At 38.0% G+C, this 17184-nt stretch overlaps 1 long non-coding RNA gene across 1 annotated transcript; it reads right to left on the minus strand.

Annotated features, from left to right (window-relative positions):
* Positions 1–3250: 3250 nt before the first annotated feature.
* On the minus strand, positions 3251–14373 carry LOC126958118 (uncharacterized). Its single transcript, XR_007727111.1, has 3 exons — positions 14260–14373; positions 5753–5887; positions 3251–4195 (listed from the first exon to the last, which is right to left on the minus strand). It is a non-coding gene; the product is annotated as an uncharacterized LOC126958118 (long non-coding RNA).
* Positions 14374–17184: the final 2811 nt, after the last annotated feature.

The following is a 17184-nucleotide window of genomic DNA, read 5'->3' on the forward strand; positions in this document are numbered from 1 at the left end:
GAAATTGGGGAAGAAAAATGAGACATGGTCAGTGTGGGAAAGAGATGACTAAGAAAAAGTGATGTCGTGGAAACCAAAGATATTTTTCAAGCTATACATGCCCTTGCCTTCACAGACATTTGAATTTACTTTTTTTTTTTTTTTTCTAGTGGGTCCCCACACTAAGAATAACTTATTGTTAATGTTTGGTTTTTATGCATGCAAATGGCTTATGGTCAGATAAAATGTTGAGAATCATAGTCAGGCTAACATACATAAGACATAGAAACACTGCTGGTTCTGGCAACTAAGAGAAAATAACTCTAAATAATCTACAGTTTCCTTCCTTCTAAGAACATAGAGAATGCAGTTTAACATTTTCATGCTGACTTGATCAGTTTTAGGAACATAAGACAGTAAACCTTAGAATTAAATTTTGCCTTCGGAGGCAGCTGTTGTAGGCCAGGACTGGTTTAGTTTTTAACGAACTCCCATTGCTCTGTGGTTGACTACTTTGTGGTTCCACATTCTTCTCTCTCTCAGGGCTATTGTGGTTTGTGGTCTCCCCACAGTATGATTTTCTCCTAATTGGTGGTTTTAGTCCCTTCTCTCTTTAGGCAATCTTTTCAGCCATCTGTGGGTCTGCTTCTGGTTTCTATGACTCCCTATTCTCTACCTGGGCTGTTGTTGGCTGCTTCAATTGCTTTTCTCTCTATTCAATGTAACTAGTATATTTGTTTTGTGTGGCTACTGTAACAAGGTACCACACACTTAATGGCTTTAAATAACACAAATTTACTAACTCACAGTTCTGGAGCTAAGAAGTTTGGATGGGTCTCCTGAGCTAAAGTCAAATTGTGTGGGGGTTGTATTCTTTTCTGGAGGCACTGGGGAATAATCTACTCCTCGGCTTCTGGGAGCCACCCCCATTACTTGATTCTTTATCTTCCATTTCCACTTTCAAAGCCAGCAATATTGGCTTTTCATGCTTCTATTTCTTTAGTTCTCCTTTTTCTGCCTCCCTCTTCCACTTATACATTGTAATTATGATGGTCTCAGCAGATAATCTAGGATAACCACTCTATCTCAAGGTTAGCTGATTAGCAACTTTAATTGCCTCTGTCATCTCCATTCCCCTTTGCCAAGTATCATAGTATATTCACAAGTTACAAGGATTAAGATATCGGTATCTTTGGGGGACCATTATTCTGTCTGCTCCACCTAGGAAAATACCAAGATTATCCAATACAGTATGTAAAATTATATCAATGCATCTGTATCTCAGGAGACTATAATCTTTGCAATAGCTGTTTTCACTGGATTTGGTAGCATTTTCTTTTCAAACTTAAAGGCTCTTCTGGAAGGTTGAATTTGCTGAATCCTGACCTTAAAATCTGGGAGACAGAGGTGACATTATATCAATTTTTATACTGAACCAATTCCTGAACAATACTGTACACATTCAAGTAGTACCAGGATTATTTAAAATATTTCAACCAATGAATATCAAATTATTGGTAGACTGCAATGCTCCCAAGTATCTCTATGATGTCTAGTTTGTGGCAGTTTGAAGTAGATTCCACAGTTATAAGGTACCAGGGTCACCCCAGGAGCTTCAGGTTGAATCTAAGCTAGCATCCACCTTCTCACAGAAGCAAGCATCCAGAAGGATCTTGTTTTCGCTAATTCTGCTCCAGAGTTAAGGCAAGAGTAGAAGGAGTTTATACCTCTATTAAATTGAACTGCTTGTAATCAGCTGTTCAACTTTCTGTATTTTACTAGAGGACAGGAATTGTGCCTTGTTCAACTTCGTTTCCCTATCTTAAGGTGAGTCCTAAGTAAGTTTTAATTCGGAGGGGTAGATGATGTAATAATCTTGAAGGCATGGAGAACTGGTTCAGAAAATCATAGGGTACACTGAGATGACCCATGGAAGGGCAGTTCAATTATCAATCACTTCACTTTCGTAACAGGGTCTTTCATTACATGGGTACAGACCTAGGTAGTTGCAGGGCTAGATCTTAGCTGTAGCTCGTTGTGAGCCATCAAAGTGGCCTTATTAATGGTATGAGTAGGGGAATGTGTGAATTAAATGTGTCTAAATCACATCATTTTAAATATAGATGGAACTGCATTGTGTAAAATGCTAGTTTTGAATCAGACAGAGTGGGGTTTGTGACATTTATTAGGCTGCGCCATCTTACTGTCTCTGTCCTTCAGGGCTGGCCTCAGGCTTGGCGGATCTGCTGCATTTGATCTGAGCCCCAAGGAGTCTGAAGCTTCACTATGTCTGCTTTTCCTTCTTTTTCCCTTCTCCTAAGAATCAACATTTTCATTAGAAAGGCCTTCTTTCTGGCATTCAGTCTTCCAGGGTTGCTCCCTTTTTATCATCCTAACCAATAGCTGTTTTCCCAATGCCCTCTCACTGACCCCCCTGCCACACATACCAAAGTTTGTGATCTAATAAAAGATAGATCAGTACAAAAGTAAGAATATTTCTAAGAATCATAGAATATCAATTCTAGAAGGGTCTAGCCGGGGTACACCTACATCTGCTCTTTGCAGATACCTACCACCCATCTCAGTTCGGTGTCTTGAAGTTGCAAGCCAAAGTTTAGAGTCTTTATGGGTTATTAGTTTTATAGTGTGATAAATTATTTTAAATATTTTAAGTTTGAGACAGACTCAAATAGAATATGGAGTAGGAGTAAATACTTAACTCATTTTTTAAGAAAATAAAAACTTGACATGTTTTGGCAGGCTTCGGGGCAATAGCTTCCTCTATGTTTTAGAGATACTTTCGGAAAGTTGGAGAGCATAGATCTAAATTTCTCATATACTGAGGTGGAAACTAAAGTGCAGTGCAGAATTAAAGCTTGAGTCCCCTGGCCCGGCCTGGGCTTTCTCCCTCTAAAGCATAGTGCTTGGTGCTAGAGAGGGAAAGGGACATTTCACTTCCTTTTCAAGGTCCCCATTGCGTTCCGGGGAGAGTGACCTGCCTGATCCCTATCATGATTAATGTGGTTTCTGAAGCATGAGATCTGATTATGACCCCATGTTGTTATATTTAATTACAAATCTCATTACGGCCCTGGCCATAACACCATGTAGCCCTCTTTGCAGTCACCTTTGCTGATCTGACTGCCTGAAGGTTTATCTTTATGATTTACTCTAAATTGTTTTAGAATCATAGACTTCTAGAGCTGGAAGGGAGGTTAGAGATCATGAAGTTCAATCCCCTCATTTTCCAGATAAAATTACAGAGGCCCCAAAGAGAATAAGTCATCTTCCAAAGGTCATTTCGTAGAGGTGGGACAGGAACGTGGGGTGCCTGATCTGCAGGCCACGGATGGTTCTCTCTATATCATGCTGCCCTGCTAAGTGACACACTTTATCACACTGTCTCCTCACTCCTCCTGCTTTGTATTATGTGACAGCTTCATAACATGCACAGGTTATATCGTACTATCTTTTTCAGTACAAAGTTAGTCACAAATTATATCAGACAGCAAAGTTCTTTGAGTTTTGAGGTAGAGTATGCTCCCTCAGATTATTCACCTTTCTGGGCCTTGATTTTAGTTTAGCAACATGGTTGCGGATTAACCTGCTCTCTATGAAGAAAGACATGAAGCCAACTAAACTAAGTCTTGCCAAATAAAGACAAATCTAGACGTAGGTAAGAAGAGACTATTTGAAACAATTATTGCAATGCGGGAGAAGGACCTTTGCAAAAGCAGGAGGGGCTTAAGCAATAGGGAAAATGCTCAATCAAGAAGGTCTCTAAGCATCTCGAAGGTCATGTGTTCAAGGACTTTTTATAGGGAGAAATAAACAAGGCTAGGAAGAACTATGACGGGGGGACGTGGGACAAGTAGGTAGTGTGACTGTACAGTTGATGAGAGAATGCATTTAGAGTGAGTTAATTTTCGGGAGGGGGTCTTTGAGGAGGCACTGTTCCACATTCCCATGCAGGCACAGGCTGAAGGTCGCTCAAAGTTCAGGGTCCTGAGGAGAGGAGAGAAGCCTGGAAGTTGGAATGAATTAGGCTACTGGGTATTTTGTCCAGATTGGCCAGTGAGGACAAACAGTTCAGGTAATATGAATGGGAATTTGGAGGGTCTGTGTCTATCCTTGTCATTGGTAAACAAGGTGGTCATCTGTGAGAGTCTTCTCCAAGTCATCCTGGAAAGGGTGTTTCTTTAGAGGAAGCCATTTCCTAGAACACAAAAGCGTGGGAGCACTTCTTGACCGTAGCTATTTTCCAAGAGCACAGGGCTCAGACAGAATTCAACATTGTCAGTCCTTAGTAATATCCACATCTCCTTTCAGGAAAACTTTCTCATATCACATGCTCGGCTTTCTGACTTTCTCCTTTTTGCACAGGGGAGGTTGTGATGGCTCTGGCACTATATCTGAGAAAGTTAACTTACTAATTGGCACTTAACAGCTTTCTCTTTGCCTTCTTAAAATGGGGCTAAACACCCACTTATTCCTTGGAGTCTATAATAAGGGTATAAAGAGTCATCACTACTTTTTTTTCCTCTTTATAAGCACTGAATAATGCTTAGAATTGAATGGAATGGGTAGACGCTTAGGGTGTGAGCTTTGGCTTTGTAAAGTACAGTATGCCCTTGAATTGGCTTAGAAACAGCCCATCCATGAATAATAATTCATAAGATCATGTGAACCCTCTTGCAAGAGCTGTGTATTAAGACCTGTTTAATGTGAGGCTACAGAGTCCTTTGAAGCCAATTCCAGGGATAGGAGGGTGAATGGTAGCAGTGATTCTGGTTCCCTGAAAGTTCTTTACCAGCCAAGAGGAGAGGCTTGAAGCTTTGCATTGTTTTTAAACCTGCTCCTGAGAATTACAATGGAGAACTTACCAGCTATGTGAAAGACTGGGTCATTTGCTATGATGCTAAAAATCTAGAAAGAGACAAAGTGACTACTAGAGGTCAGAATATAAGACATTTTGTTCCATCTTTGATCAAATCAGCCTTTGCAATTGCTAAACCTCAAGGTCAATAAGTAGTGTGCAAACTTAGTGACTCAATTGAGGTGAGCAGCAAAGTTCAGCAGTAGCTGACTTTTTGCTCCCACATTCATTGTAGACAAAAAGTCAGGTTTTTTTTTATTTTGTTTTTTGTTTTTTGTTTTTTGTTTTACATAGTGCTACTGAGGTTTCATTTTAGAATACTAAATCACTGCAGCCAAAGATAACCCAGAGATACAAATAATGAAAGTCAAACTTGTTCTGACACTGCATCTTTTGCCCAGGGATCTCACATCACCTTTCTAAATTCCTGGACAGTACAGAAGCACATGCTGAGTCTTTTGGCAGGACTCGTCTTACCTGCAGGGTAAGTAGGTCACTGCCTATTATAGGCCTGGATTGAAGGTCCTTGAAATTACTTTTCCCAATGCCTGCCTTCATTTCTACTAGTAGATTTATTCTTTTGTACTAAATCCTGTACTAAACTGCAAAGTAGCTTGTGGGGAGGAGGGAGGTGTGAGAAATTAATCCATCCCTAGTCTAACTGAGATTTGATTTTTTGGAACTGGTTTGGATCCTGGGCAGAGTGGAAAAGACTTTCTAGGCAGGGTGAGTAGAACTGAATGGCAAGGTTGGCTGATCTGGGAACTATTACAGGGTAATAAAATGACAATTCTCTCAGCTTCCCTTTGCCTTTCTTTCCTACTTTTTCCCCAAATTTATCTCTGTACCCTAGAGGAAGAGATGTTTCTCTCCATCTATATGAGGCTAATCTCTTACCTTTACTGTCCATCACTTAGTCTTATCTGAGACTTTTCTCCATCATGCATTATCTTGCTTTCCTATACATTCATTTTCTTCCTCTCTGTTGATTTCTTCTCTTCAGCTTACAAGTTAGCCCAGATACATTTCTTCCTAAAATAAAAAATAAAATGTAAACAAATACCCAAATCTTCAAACAAAAAAGGCAAAACACCTTCCCATAATTTCAAGTCCTATGTCCCAGTTACTGTCCTGTTTACTCTCACAAAAAAAGATTTTTAAGAGGGTCTCTAGGAATGCTTTGTACTGCAAATTGTCAAAAACCTGAACAGCCAAGGCAAAACAAATAAGGATTTATTCTTTTCACAAACCAAAAAATCTGGAGTTAAATTTTTGCTTGTATTGGCCTCTTGTGTCCTTAAGGATTGACACTCTTTTTCCATCTTACAATTTTGCCATCCTTAACATGATTCGTTTACTATGTAAATTTGTTACCTCATAATGCTACACGGCTGCCACAGCATCAACATCACAGCTGAATTCAAATACATAAGTAGGAATATAGCCAGTGCTCTTCACCCTCCATACCTTGTCCCCTTTCCTCTTCAGTGACTATCTTTAAGAGAAAAAATAAATATCCCTAAAGACTCACAGCAGATTTCTCTTTAGAGTTTATTGCCTATAAGCAATGATCCCTATTTGCAAAGGAGATTCTGAGAGTAGATATTTGGTGTTATAGCTTATAGTGTGGAGATGGGTAAGGGAGAAGAAGGTTGAGAATAGTTTTAGTGTGGGCACGGTGTCTACCACAGCATTTCTACTTCTTCACCTTTTGGTCACTTCTCACCCACTAAAATCTGTCTTTAGTCCCCTGTCCTCTGTGACCTGCTAAGGTCATCAATATTCTTTCAAGGCATCTCTGTGGTGCTTTCACTGTTGGTGACCCCATGTTGAGCTCTCTCGTGTTTCTTCAGTTGCATTTCTGGTTGCCCTTCTCCGTGTTTCTTGGTTTTCTTGTTCTCTACCCACCCGCTAAATACAAGTTTCCTTGGGGTTTCTTCTCTGCCCTCTCTTCTGTCCTTTCTACACAGTCTATCCAAATGATCTCACATCTATTTAAGACTTTGACTTACACAGTAGTTATGCTTACAACTCTTTTTTGAGCTCAGATTTCTCTCATGTCCAGATCTGCATATACAATTGCCCAACTCTACCTAAATTTGTAAGCTCAAAATATCCCAAAACAAATTTTCTTCTAAAACACTCTGCTTCTTTTGTTTCAAATTATTCTGAATCATAACATGATTCCCATCATCATCTAATGACAATGAGAAAAGTGGAAGTAGATTGGACTCATTCTTTCTCATTCCTATGTTAGATGGAAGTCTAAGTAGTATGTAGTCTACTGACCAATTACTTTCTGCATCCATTTCTTTCTTTCCATCCTCACTTTTCCTACCTTAGTTTAAGCTTTTGTAAATTTTTCACTTGCATTACAGGCCTAACTTACTATTTGATTTCTTTCTATTCTTACCACTTACATTCTATCCTACATTCTTACACCAATATCTTCCCTCAAACTTGAGGGATTAATCAGAGTCCCACCCCTAGGGTCATACCTATTCTATAAAAAAGAACATCCATAGAGTTCTACATGATGCAGATTCTCTCTTTTCTAATGTATTTCTCAATGCTTCAATGAAGAAATGTTTCCCGGGTCTTCTTGTGGAATGTAGCTGCCGATGGGTATGCAGGTTGCACATGTATCTTCAAGACTTTAGATTCCCTCCTATACTTTATACCAGAGCAGTCTGAGCTCATTAACAGCTGGTCATCATTGAGTCCAAATTTTAGCTAACCAGCCAATTAAGCTGTTAGAGCCATCTTCAGCTTGAGAGCTAACACATTAAATCCATAGTCTCTAGTAAGTACAGATATATCAATTAATTCAGTTAGATCTAGCATTACCTTTCACTCTCCTTGGTCTTTTCTAACACCCTTAGAATCTACTCCCATACTCTTCAGGTTTCTGCCAATATATGTAAGCAAAGTCTAGTAACATATTTGGTTTGTAAGCTATTTTATCCTCAATCATAGCATGTACCTCTCCCACCTTGAGCATGCTGAGATTTCAACCTACTTGTGGGTCCAGTGGCAGCATGAGAAATTTGCAAGGTGGAGGGTATTTAGGAGAATGAGTATCCCCTTTTAATATATCTGATCCAGGTGGGATGATCACAGGGCTTTTAAGCACAGAAAAGCTAGTCTCCTCTGACGAGGTAGGGCAATTACTTTCACCGGCAAAGAAGATTCAAAGCGATTTGGGATTAGAGAATGTCAGTTTCATTTGAGTCCAACCATATATCACAAGTCAGACTTTTAAGGTCTCATGCTTTCCCAACCAATATCCTAACATTCACAAAAGAAATTTGTGATATTGTGAATTCAACTGTTGTTGTAAATAATATTAATAAAACCATACACAAATAAATGTTACCTTTGATTTTCAGTGATAGCATCTAATACCTATAATTAAGAAGGGATTCTGGTTCGCAAACCTTGACTGACAGTTAAAGGACCTGAGCTTGTCATTGTCTTTCTCTAAGCACTCTAGTGCACTCAGGAGAATTCATCACACACCCTAATTCTTTAGTAATCCTTGGATTACTGTCATAGGGTCAAGTGCTGCAGTTATTTGGACTCCCAATGCACATGCTTCAGTTGGCACCTCATCACAAGCAACCACAGGTGACAACTTGAGTACTTGTGATGCCACTGCATGCCGTAGATTAGTAACATCCACTTCCCATTGTTGAGGAGCTCAGCACTCAGCTCAAGACCAGAGGCAAAACCAAACCAATTCCCAGATCATATCTTTGCAGATCTATCTCCTGGGACCTCTCTCAGTACCAATTCTGAGTCAATTCAGAAACTAATTAGGAAACATAAATACAGTAATTTGAACAAAAATAGTCCAATATTAAGACTTATTAACCATAACAGAGGATTAGAGTTATTGGACTAGGAGATCTAGAGAGGATAGGGAGTGGCCGCTGCTAAGAAGATTCAAGTAGAATAAGAACAAATCTGGAAGAGGTCCTGTGCCCCTACCATGACTGATATTCAGTCTTCACTGAGAAGGGTGTGAACTTGGGCCACTGCATGACAGAGAAGTTCTCTGAGATGTTCTGGCTGGACTCTATAGACAGCCATTCTCGGAAGTAGTCAGAATCCTGCCATAAAAATGTACACCAGAATGTGGGAACAGGGTCCCTTTATCACCCTCTAGCATCCTCTAGTAATAAGGCATAAGAAAAATGCTCCAATATCACAAGCAGGGAAAAGAAGGGTGGATTTGGAGCTGAACAGCAATAAATTGATAAGTGGCTTATCTGGACCTTCTCCTTCAAGATGAACTTCAGAATCCTTAGGATGACATCAAAGAACATGCATACAGTGACTCTTCTTGTATATACCACTTTATTATCCAGCCATGATAATATTTTTAGAGTCTCCTAAACATTGCATATTCTCTCCTCTATGCCTTTGCATATAATTTTCTCTCAATCTCTGTACTCCCTCATTATCAATATAGTTACCTTTTATGTAGATAACTAAATAAAAGCCTGCTGGGCTCTGCTTAAAGAACATTTTCCTGTTTCCAGGAAAATATTTCAGTAAGTGCTGAGTAATTGTTGACTGTATAACTGGTCTGAATCACCCCCAATTCTTCCTGAAGCTGAACTGAGTGCCCCACTTCTATGATGTCCCACATGTTCCCCTAGCACAGAATTAATCAAACCATATGGTGATGGTTGATTTTCTTTCTCTCTCCTGTGATACTGGAAACTCACCAGTGCCTAGAACTGGATCTTATTCATTTCTTGAGACTCCATGCCTCATACAGTGTTTGGGACACAGTGGATTCAATGGATAAACATAACTATAAAATATATGTTTCACATTATTGTTATTATTTTCAAGAAAAATACATTAAAAATCTTAATGTATACATCAATTTTTACTTACGGACGATGATTTAAAGAAAGAATGATGATTTATTTGCTTTCTAATCAAAGGCTAATTTGCCCTTGCTCCTTTGAGATACAGTTTTTATCACGTCAAAGAGTATTTTTAAAAATAGGTAGTAAAAGTCACTTTGGGGATCTAAAAGTAGTTTATTTGCTGAGGGAGTTAGTGATGTAAAATTTTATTTTGACTAAATACTTTTCTTGATGAAAGAATGCAGGATGCTAAGGAGAAATATTTTATTTAAGTACACAAATACAAAACATTCCTCACATGTCTTTTCATTTGTATTTTAAAAAATGATTGGTTTCACAGGGATGTAGTATTTATAGAGCATTAGGAAAGAAAGAGAATTAGGGCATAATTCAGACAATTGAATGCATACTTTCTGGAGTTACAGTCCTGAACCTCTTATATAATTCTATCCCGTGTGTGAGATTTTCAAAGGTATTGAGGGCATAGTAGAGAAAAGATAACGTGCATTACAAGTAACTGCTAAGTTTGTAGTTAGTATTAATTTAACTATAGAAAAGCTACAAATGAACTGTAGAGAACGGCCCATCAGTCATGGGTGAATTACTAGATCAGTCAACACGTGGAGTGTTTACAAGTGCCTGATAAAGGTTCTAGTTCATGAGAAATTTATTTGGAATTCTGTTTCAAAACATGGAAAACACACTGGCTAAAGGTATTCTAAAATTATTCTTTTAAGGAAAACAAAATGAAAAGAGATGCTATGTCTGGTGGAAAGTCAGATTTTGTAAACAGTTGTGACAGGAGTGGAGGGGCTTGATTCATTTTAGGGAAGTTTTCTGAGTTTATCGTTCATTTTGTCATGTTTTGCAGAATTCCAGATGTTCTGTGAGATATTTGGTAATTATTTGGAAGGATGTAAATATCATTGGTTATTGTTCAACAGAGAAGTAAAGCAAGTAATAATAAACTTTTTTGAATATTCTCTGACATAGAAAAAAAACTAGTTGCTAAAATTTCCTGCCCTAGTGCTTTCCAGAAAATAACTAATAGAGGAAGAGCAATGTGAGCTCAATTTTCATTTACTTTATAAGTTATGGCTTAATAAGAGAGAAATTCCAGCTTTGTGACCTCCTGTGCTGTTTCTTCTATTGTCTTGTCCATATGTCAATTGCAAACATTCTTCAGGTTTGGGAATTGTTTGTTTGTTTGGGTTTTTTTGGAGGGTGGCCATTATTTTCCTGAAAAATTATAATGGGGAGCAAATTCTCAAACAGAAATAAATAAGAGTAAGAAAAAACCCAAAAGTTAGTAATTTACTTCACCCCTTCCCACTCTCACTCATACTTAAAAAAAAAAAAAAAAACTGTCTTCAAAATAAACAAGCAAAAATAACAACTGCCTTTGCTTTGGTGCCATGCGGATGGTTCAGGTTTACCTTCCACATTGCTCCTGGTTAGGCAGTTGTTTCTCTCCTTATATTATTTTCTAATTCCTGCTGGCATTCAGGATGTCTCTCTCTCTCTGCCTCCAGGCTTCTCTGCTCCCTGAGGCTTTCTTTGTGCTTTTTCAAGTCTCTATTATTTCTTAGGCTCTTTTTCTTTATGCCTAATCCTGGAGAACCATAATATCTACTTAGATGTTTTAAAGTTTGTGAAATTCATCTTTGCTGGGGAAGGAGGTCTCATGCATTTCACCTCCCTAGTTTGATATCTGAAAGGAAGAGGCAGGAGAACAAAAGTGATGAGGAGGATTTGCAATAACCATAAAGATGATTATTGAAATTTCACTGTAAGTCAGGCACTTCTAAGGGCCTTGTTTGTAACAGCTCATTTAACCCACAGAACAGTCCTGTGTGGTGTATTCGTAGGACTTTTCCTGCTGTACGGATGAGGAGGCTGAGACAAAGAGACCTTGGTTAACTTGCTTAAGTGTAGGACATTTTGGAGTTCTGATGTGGGACCAGGAAATGTGGTTTCAGAGTCTGCTTTCTTAACCGTGAAGCTATAGGATTAATATTTAATGTGTTGTAGGATTCTGAGCAATGTCCTTTTCTCCTCTTTGTACTTGCTGGTGAAACAGTCTTATGCAGTTACTGTTTACTACAAGCAAGAAGCAGTCACTAGACTGGAATCCTCTGTGATCTGACATCATGTTGACAACGTGGGGAAGAATACATGCACATCTGGAAGTAATAAAGATGCACTACATATTATAGTCTGATTGGCTTACTGGATTAAATAAATGAGTACAATTTGTACTTGGAACCTTCTTCCCCTTTTCCGGTCTCTTGGCCTGACTGCTGTGGATAGTCATATGCTTTTATCTGGTCGTGTTGAATCCAGGGGATGCAAACGCCCAGTTATCAATGTATTTTCCGGCCTTTCACAGCCTCCTATTGGCAGCAACCCAAGAGTCCCTTGCCTTCCTTGACCATGAGTTCCTTCTGCCATTTCAAGTCACTAGATAAATATGTTCCCTGCTCTACTATTTATGAATTCCTAGGCTATGATAAATAAAATGTTTTGCCTTTGAACAAAAACCCACAGTAATTAGCCCAGCTTTAGTTAGAGCACCCCCAAATACAATCAAGTATGTTTTTATATTTTGCTTCAAAATTGAATATCTGTTTGAATTCATTTCATCAACTTTTTTCCTTTCTTTTTCTGTTAATTAAGAGTTCTAAAAAAAATTGAATTGTGTTTACAAAGAAACAAAAATGATCTATTGGGACTGATGAATAGAAATTATTCTAAATGCCTCATTCATCATTCCCCAGGTAGATTTTCTAAGAAAATACCGGTAAATGACTGGGAGTGGCGATGGTTGTGGAGTCTGTGGGGTTTCAGCTTTATTTATTCCCCTTGTGCACACATTTTCACCAATCATTTGCCCTGGGGCAAGTTGAGGTGGAGCAAAGTAGCTGGGTTATCATCTCTGATATTTAGATCATAACTACACCAGAATTAAATTAAAGGATACCTGGGAGTTCAGGCCTTTGCTGATGTTTATAGTTTCAGCATAAGAAAATATAAGGGAAAAAATGGTAAATTTGATCTGAACCTAAGGGAAAGAGAAAATCTTGTATTTCTAATTAAATTGCTGAGTTGGTTTAGAATCAATACACGCCTGAAAAAGATTTGAAACAGAAAAGAATTAATATTTGCTTTGGTCTTGCTAACTCCTTTTTCATTTTTTAAACAGTTTGAAGCAAAAAGAGCCTTCTTATTCAAACTATGTACAATGTCAGGAGCAATGATAAATTTGCCAGCAATCTGAAATGTCTCACCTTTTGACTTAGTGGATGCAAAATTATATCTAGTTGTGTAACAATCCTTTCTTTATCACTCCATATAAGTGTACACAAGTGAGTTACATTCTGTATAAGAGTCTCAGGAAAGATCACAAATTAAAAAGAGGAAGCAGGCCTCTCACGATAGGTTTCTAAAAGGCTGAGAGATTAATTCCATAGATAGCTCATCTGAAAACCAGTATTGCTCATGCTATTTCTTTATGAAAAAATTATGAATATATTTGCAGAGAATATGCTAAAATGTATAAAAAACCCTCCAGTTTAACAGAAAAAGCAGCAATACTCTATTATAGAAGTGGGTCCACTCAAAATGGGGGCTGCTTTTGTATTTCTCAATGAATATTATTTTAAGAAAAAAATACCACTTCGGTGGGGATTTGAGGAGTACATCTGTCCACTTGATGCCCCACTGAGAACATTTTGAAACTGACAGATTTTCTTTGCTATTGTTAGCTACTATTGATTAATAATTTGTTTATTTTTCATTTACATTTTGTGAAAACTTTCAAACACACAAGAGAGTAGAGAGAATAGTAAAATGAAACTGCATGTACTTGCACTTAGGATCTAATTTTGCCAGTGGGATTGAATCTAATATTTGTCCTTTTTTTTTTTTTTTTTTTTTTTTTTTTTTTTTGAGGAAGGTCCTCTCTCTGTTGCCCAGGCTGAAGTGCAGTGTTACAAACATGGTTCACTGCAGCCTAAACCTCCTGGGATCACTCAGCCTCCTGAGTAGCTGGGACTACAGGCATTCACTACCATACCCGGCTAATTAATAGTGAGACTGAGTCTCACTATATTGCCCAGGCTGGTCTCAAACTCCTGGATTCAAACGGTTTCCCCACCTCAGCCTCCCAAAGTGCTGAGATTACAAGAATGAGCCACTCCATCCAAAGCTTCATATTTGTCCATCTTACTGTATAATTGTAAGTTTTCAAGAGTTCTTTAGAAGCTTCTTTCCCATCAAACAGCCCTAAAAGAAGTGAATCCATCACCACTAATTAGATTCCTTCTTCGTGGCCACCCAGCTCTTAATAAAAGTGATCTTCCAGTCGCTTTCAGTTGTTCCACCTCCAACCCCCCTTTGATTGTTGTTGTCTGGTTGGTACAACTCTTTTGTGCCTTATGGCAGCTTAGAGTTTACACATGCCAATGGAGCTTCTGGCTATTTTAAATCTGTGGCATCCAGTTATCACCAGAGGTTACTCACCACAGTAGAAGTGGTCCAGATGTCCATTTTCTCTTGCTGTTCATATGCATTCTGCTTCTCTCCTTCTGTTCACATGAATCTGAGGTTAACCCAGTTTAGTGACTTGTTTAAAGTTTGTTGGTGCTGCTATAATGAAATACCAGAGACTGGGTAATTTATAAAGATCAGAAATTTTTTTTTCTCACAGTTTTGGAGGCTGGGAAATCCATGATAAAAGTGCTGGCAGACTGATGTCTGTTGAAGGCTCTCTGCTGCCAAGATAGTTTCTTGTTGCTGCGCTTTCCCATGGTAGAAGGTGGAAGGGCAAAAAAGGCTTAGCTAGTTCCTTCTAGGTCTTTTTCGAGGTGCTAATCCCAATCATGGCCTAATCCTAATCAAGGCACCCCCTCTTAATACTGTTGTATTGGGTATTAAATTTCAACATGACTTTTGGCTAGGACGTAGTCAAACCATAGCACCCACTGTCTGTGTTTAGCTCTGAATAGTCCCTGACATAATCTTGAGTAGGCACACTCCATTATTACTCTCACTACTGCGTTACAGAGGGGAAAACGGTGAAAGATAAAACGCAAGCTGAAAAAAAAATTAGTATAAGTATTATTTGCTATGCACCTGGGAAAGTGAATTCGCTCCACTCTAGTACTAGACCAGTTTTTGGATACCAATAATATAAACAATGACTTACTCAAAGGAGATTCGCCCGTTTTCATAATGTTGTATGTGGGCACAAAAAGGAGAAACAAATAAAAATGTATAGGATTCACCCATAACCAGGAAAGGACATGTCCCAAGTCTTCCTTTAATAGGCATGGAAAGATAGGGTGCTCTTCTCTGTTGACCACTTTAATCATTCCCACAAGAGGAATAATACTTGTTTCTCTGCTTCTATTGTCACCCTTCCCCGTCATTACTCTCTCTCCAAGTGTGATGCGAGTGTTGTAACATTGCTTCAGAAGTATGCTAGCAGTGGCACATAACAGTAGGAAGAGGAAACTGCCCCCTGCAAACTCCATTCCTTGGGAAAATGTGAAGGAAGATATAGTACTAATATGATTAACTAACTTGAATTCAAGGGCCAGCAGCATGAAGTAGAAACTGAATGTCTGCACATGGTACATACAGCATCAGGCTGAAGCTGAGACACTGGGAAGGGTGAGGTGGAAGAAAAGAAAGAAGAAAAGAGACCAAGAGGACTGCTGGACACTCGATGAAAGGGCTCTATAACATGGGAAAGGTGGTACCAGGGAATGATTGTACCAAAGTCTGGACTCAAGGGCATTCCTGGTCTTTCTGAGAGATGGTCTGAGCTTGTACGCTTTTTTTTTTTTTTTTTTTTTTTTTGGCAAAAGTTTCTAGCCATACTGACAAAATCACATAAAATATCTGTCAACATTTTGATCTAGAGTTCTAGTCAAATACCATCCTTCCACATTCTCTTTTCTTCTTCAGATACTGTTATTAATATGCTGTTTTTGAACTTCTGCACCCTGAAGATTTTTATTGAAATCTATGTCATCTGAAATGAATTCCTCCAAATATCCTACTGTCTACTCAAAGTTTTCTTTCCATCCTTACGCACTCCCTGTTTTTTTGTTTTTGTTTGTTTGTTTTACAGTAGCCTCTCCATCAACATTCTGTAAGACACCATCACCTCACTATTCCCACCACACATATTTTTTAAAAATTAATTTTTAAATCGGAATCCCCAAGACTGGGTTGGGTTTCTTATAAGGTGACTTTTTTTTTTTGTAGGGGTGGTGGTGGGGGGGAAGAAACGTGTATTTTTGTGGTTACACTCATTGCCATGATAATAATTTTTCAGGGACCTGTTTTTTCACTATTTAGTCCCATCATTTAGCATAATGCTGGTGCATAGAAGCTGCATGATTAATATTTGTAGAGATGTGAATATATTTTCAAAATAGTACATATTTATTTAAAGTATATTTTAAAAAATTATTTATAGTTCCCACCACTGGAACAGATCTGTGGAATTTTATTCAACTTTTCTCAGAGATATAATAAATGTTCATTGATGAAAATATAAGCAAATAAAAAAAGATATGATGCTAAAATCCCTCTAATTCCAATATTCAAAAAAAATTCCTATATTAATTAGTTCTTGCTAACCTCTCAAAATCTAATGACATAAACATAATAATTTATTCATGTTTGTGGGTCTACAGAACAACTGAACAATACTTCTCATGTGCGCTGGACTTGGCTGATCTCATTTTCCAACAATGAAACAATACTTCTCATGTGAGCTGGGCTTAGCTAATTTTTGTATCTGTCCTTAATGGACAGGGCTTTTGGGGTCAGCTTCCTGTAGCCTGGCTGGTCTAGGATGACCTCCGATTGGATGACTTGTCTCATTTCTCATGATCTCTCATATTGCAGCAAGCTAACCAAAGTTTATTCTTCTCATATCAGAACCAGCATTCCAAGAGACAAAGGAAAAGTGTGTAAGGTCTCCTGAGTTCTAGACTTGGAAATAGCACAATGTCAATTTCACTGAATTATGTTTATCAAAGCACGTACCAAAGAGCAGGAAAGCTCGACTCTCCTTATTGTTGGTAGAAGTTCTGAAGTCATATTGCAAAGGGAAGGGTGGACTATTGGGACAATTTTTATAATCAATTTGCTACAGCTCCTTTACATTTATATATATGGGTATAAGTATTTACATGTAAATTTAGATATGACTTGGCAATGTAAATGTAATAAAAGGTTATTAAAATGTATATACATAAAATATGCATTTAGTTATGTGTTCATGTATAAACATGTACTGATAATTATATCTTATATAATCAATATTATCAATAGGTTTTATGTATTGATCAATATATAATCAATATGTTTATATATTGATCAATATATAATCAATATGTTTGTATACTGATCAATATAAATACAATCAAT

This window comes from Macaca thibetana, chromosome 7, assembly GCF_024542745.1.
Source record: "Macaca thibetana thibetana isolate TM-01 chromosome 7, ASM2454274v1, whole genome shotgun sequence".
Taxonomy (NCBI): Eukaryota; Metazoa; Chordata; class Mammalia; order Primates; family Cercopithecidae; genus Macaca; species Macaca thibetana.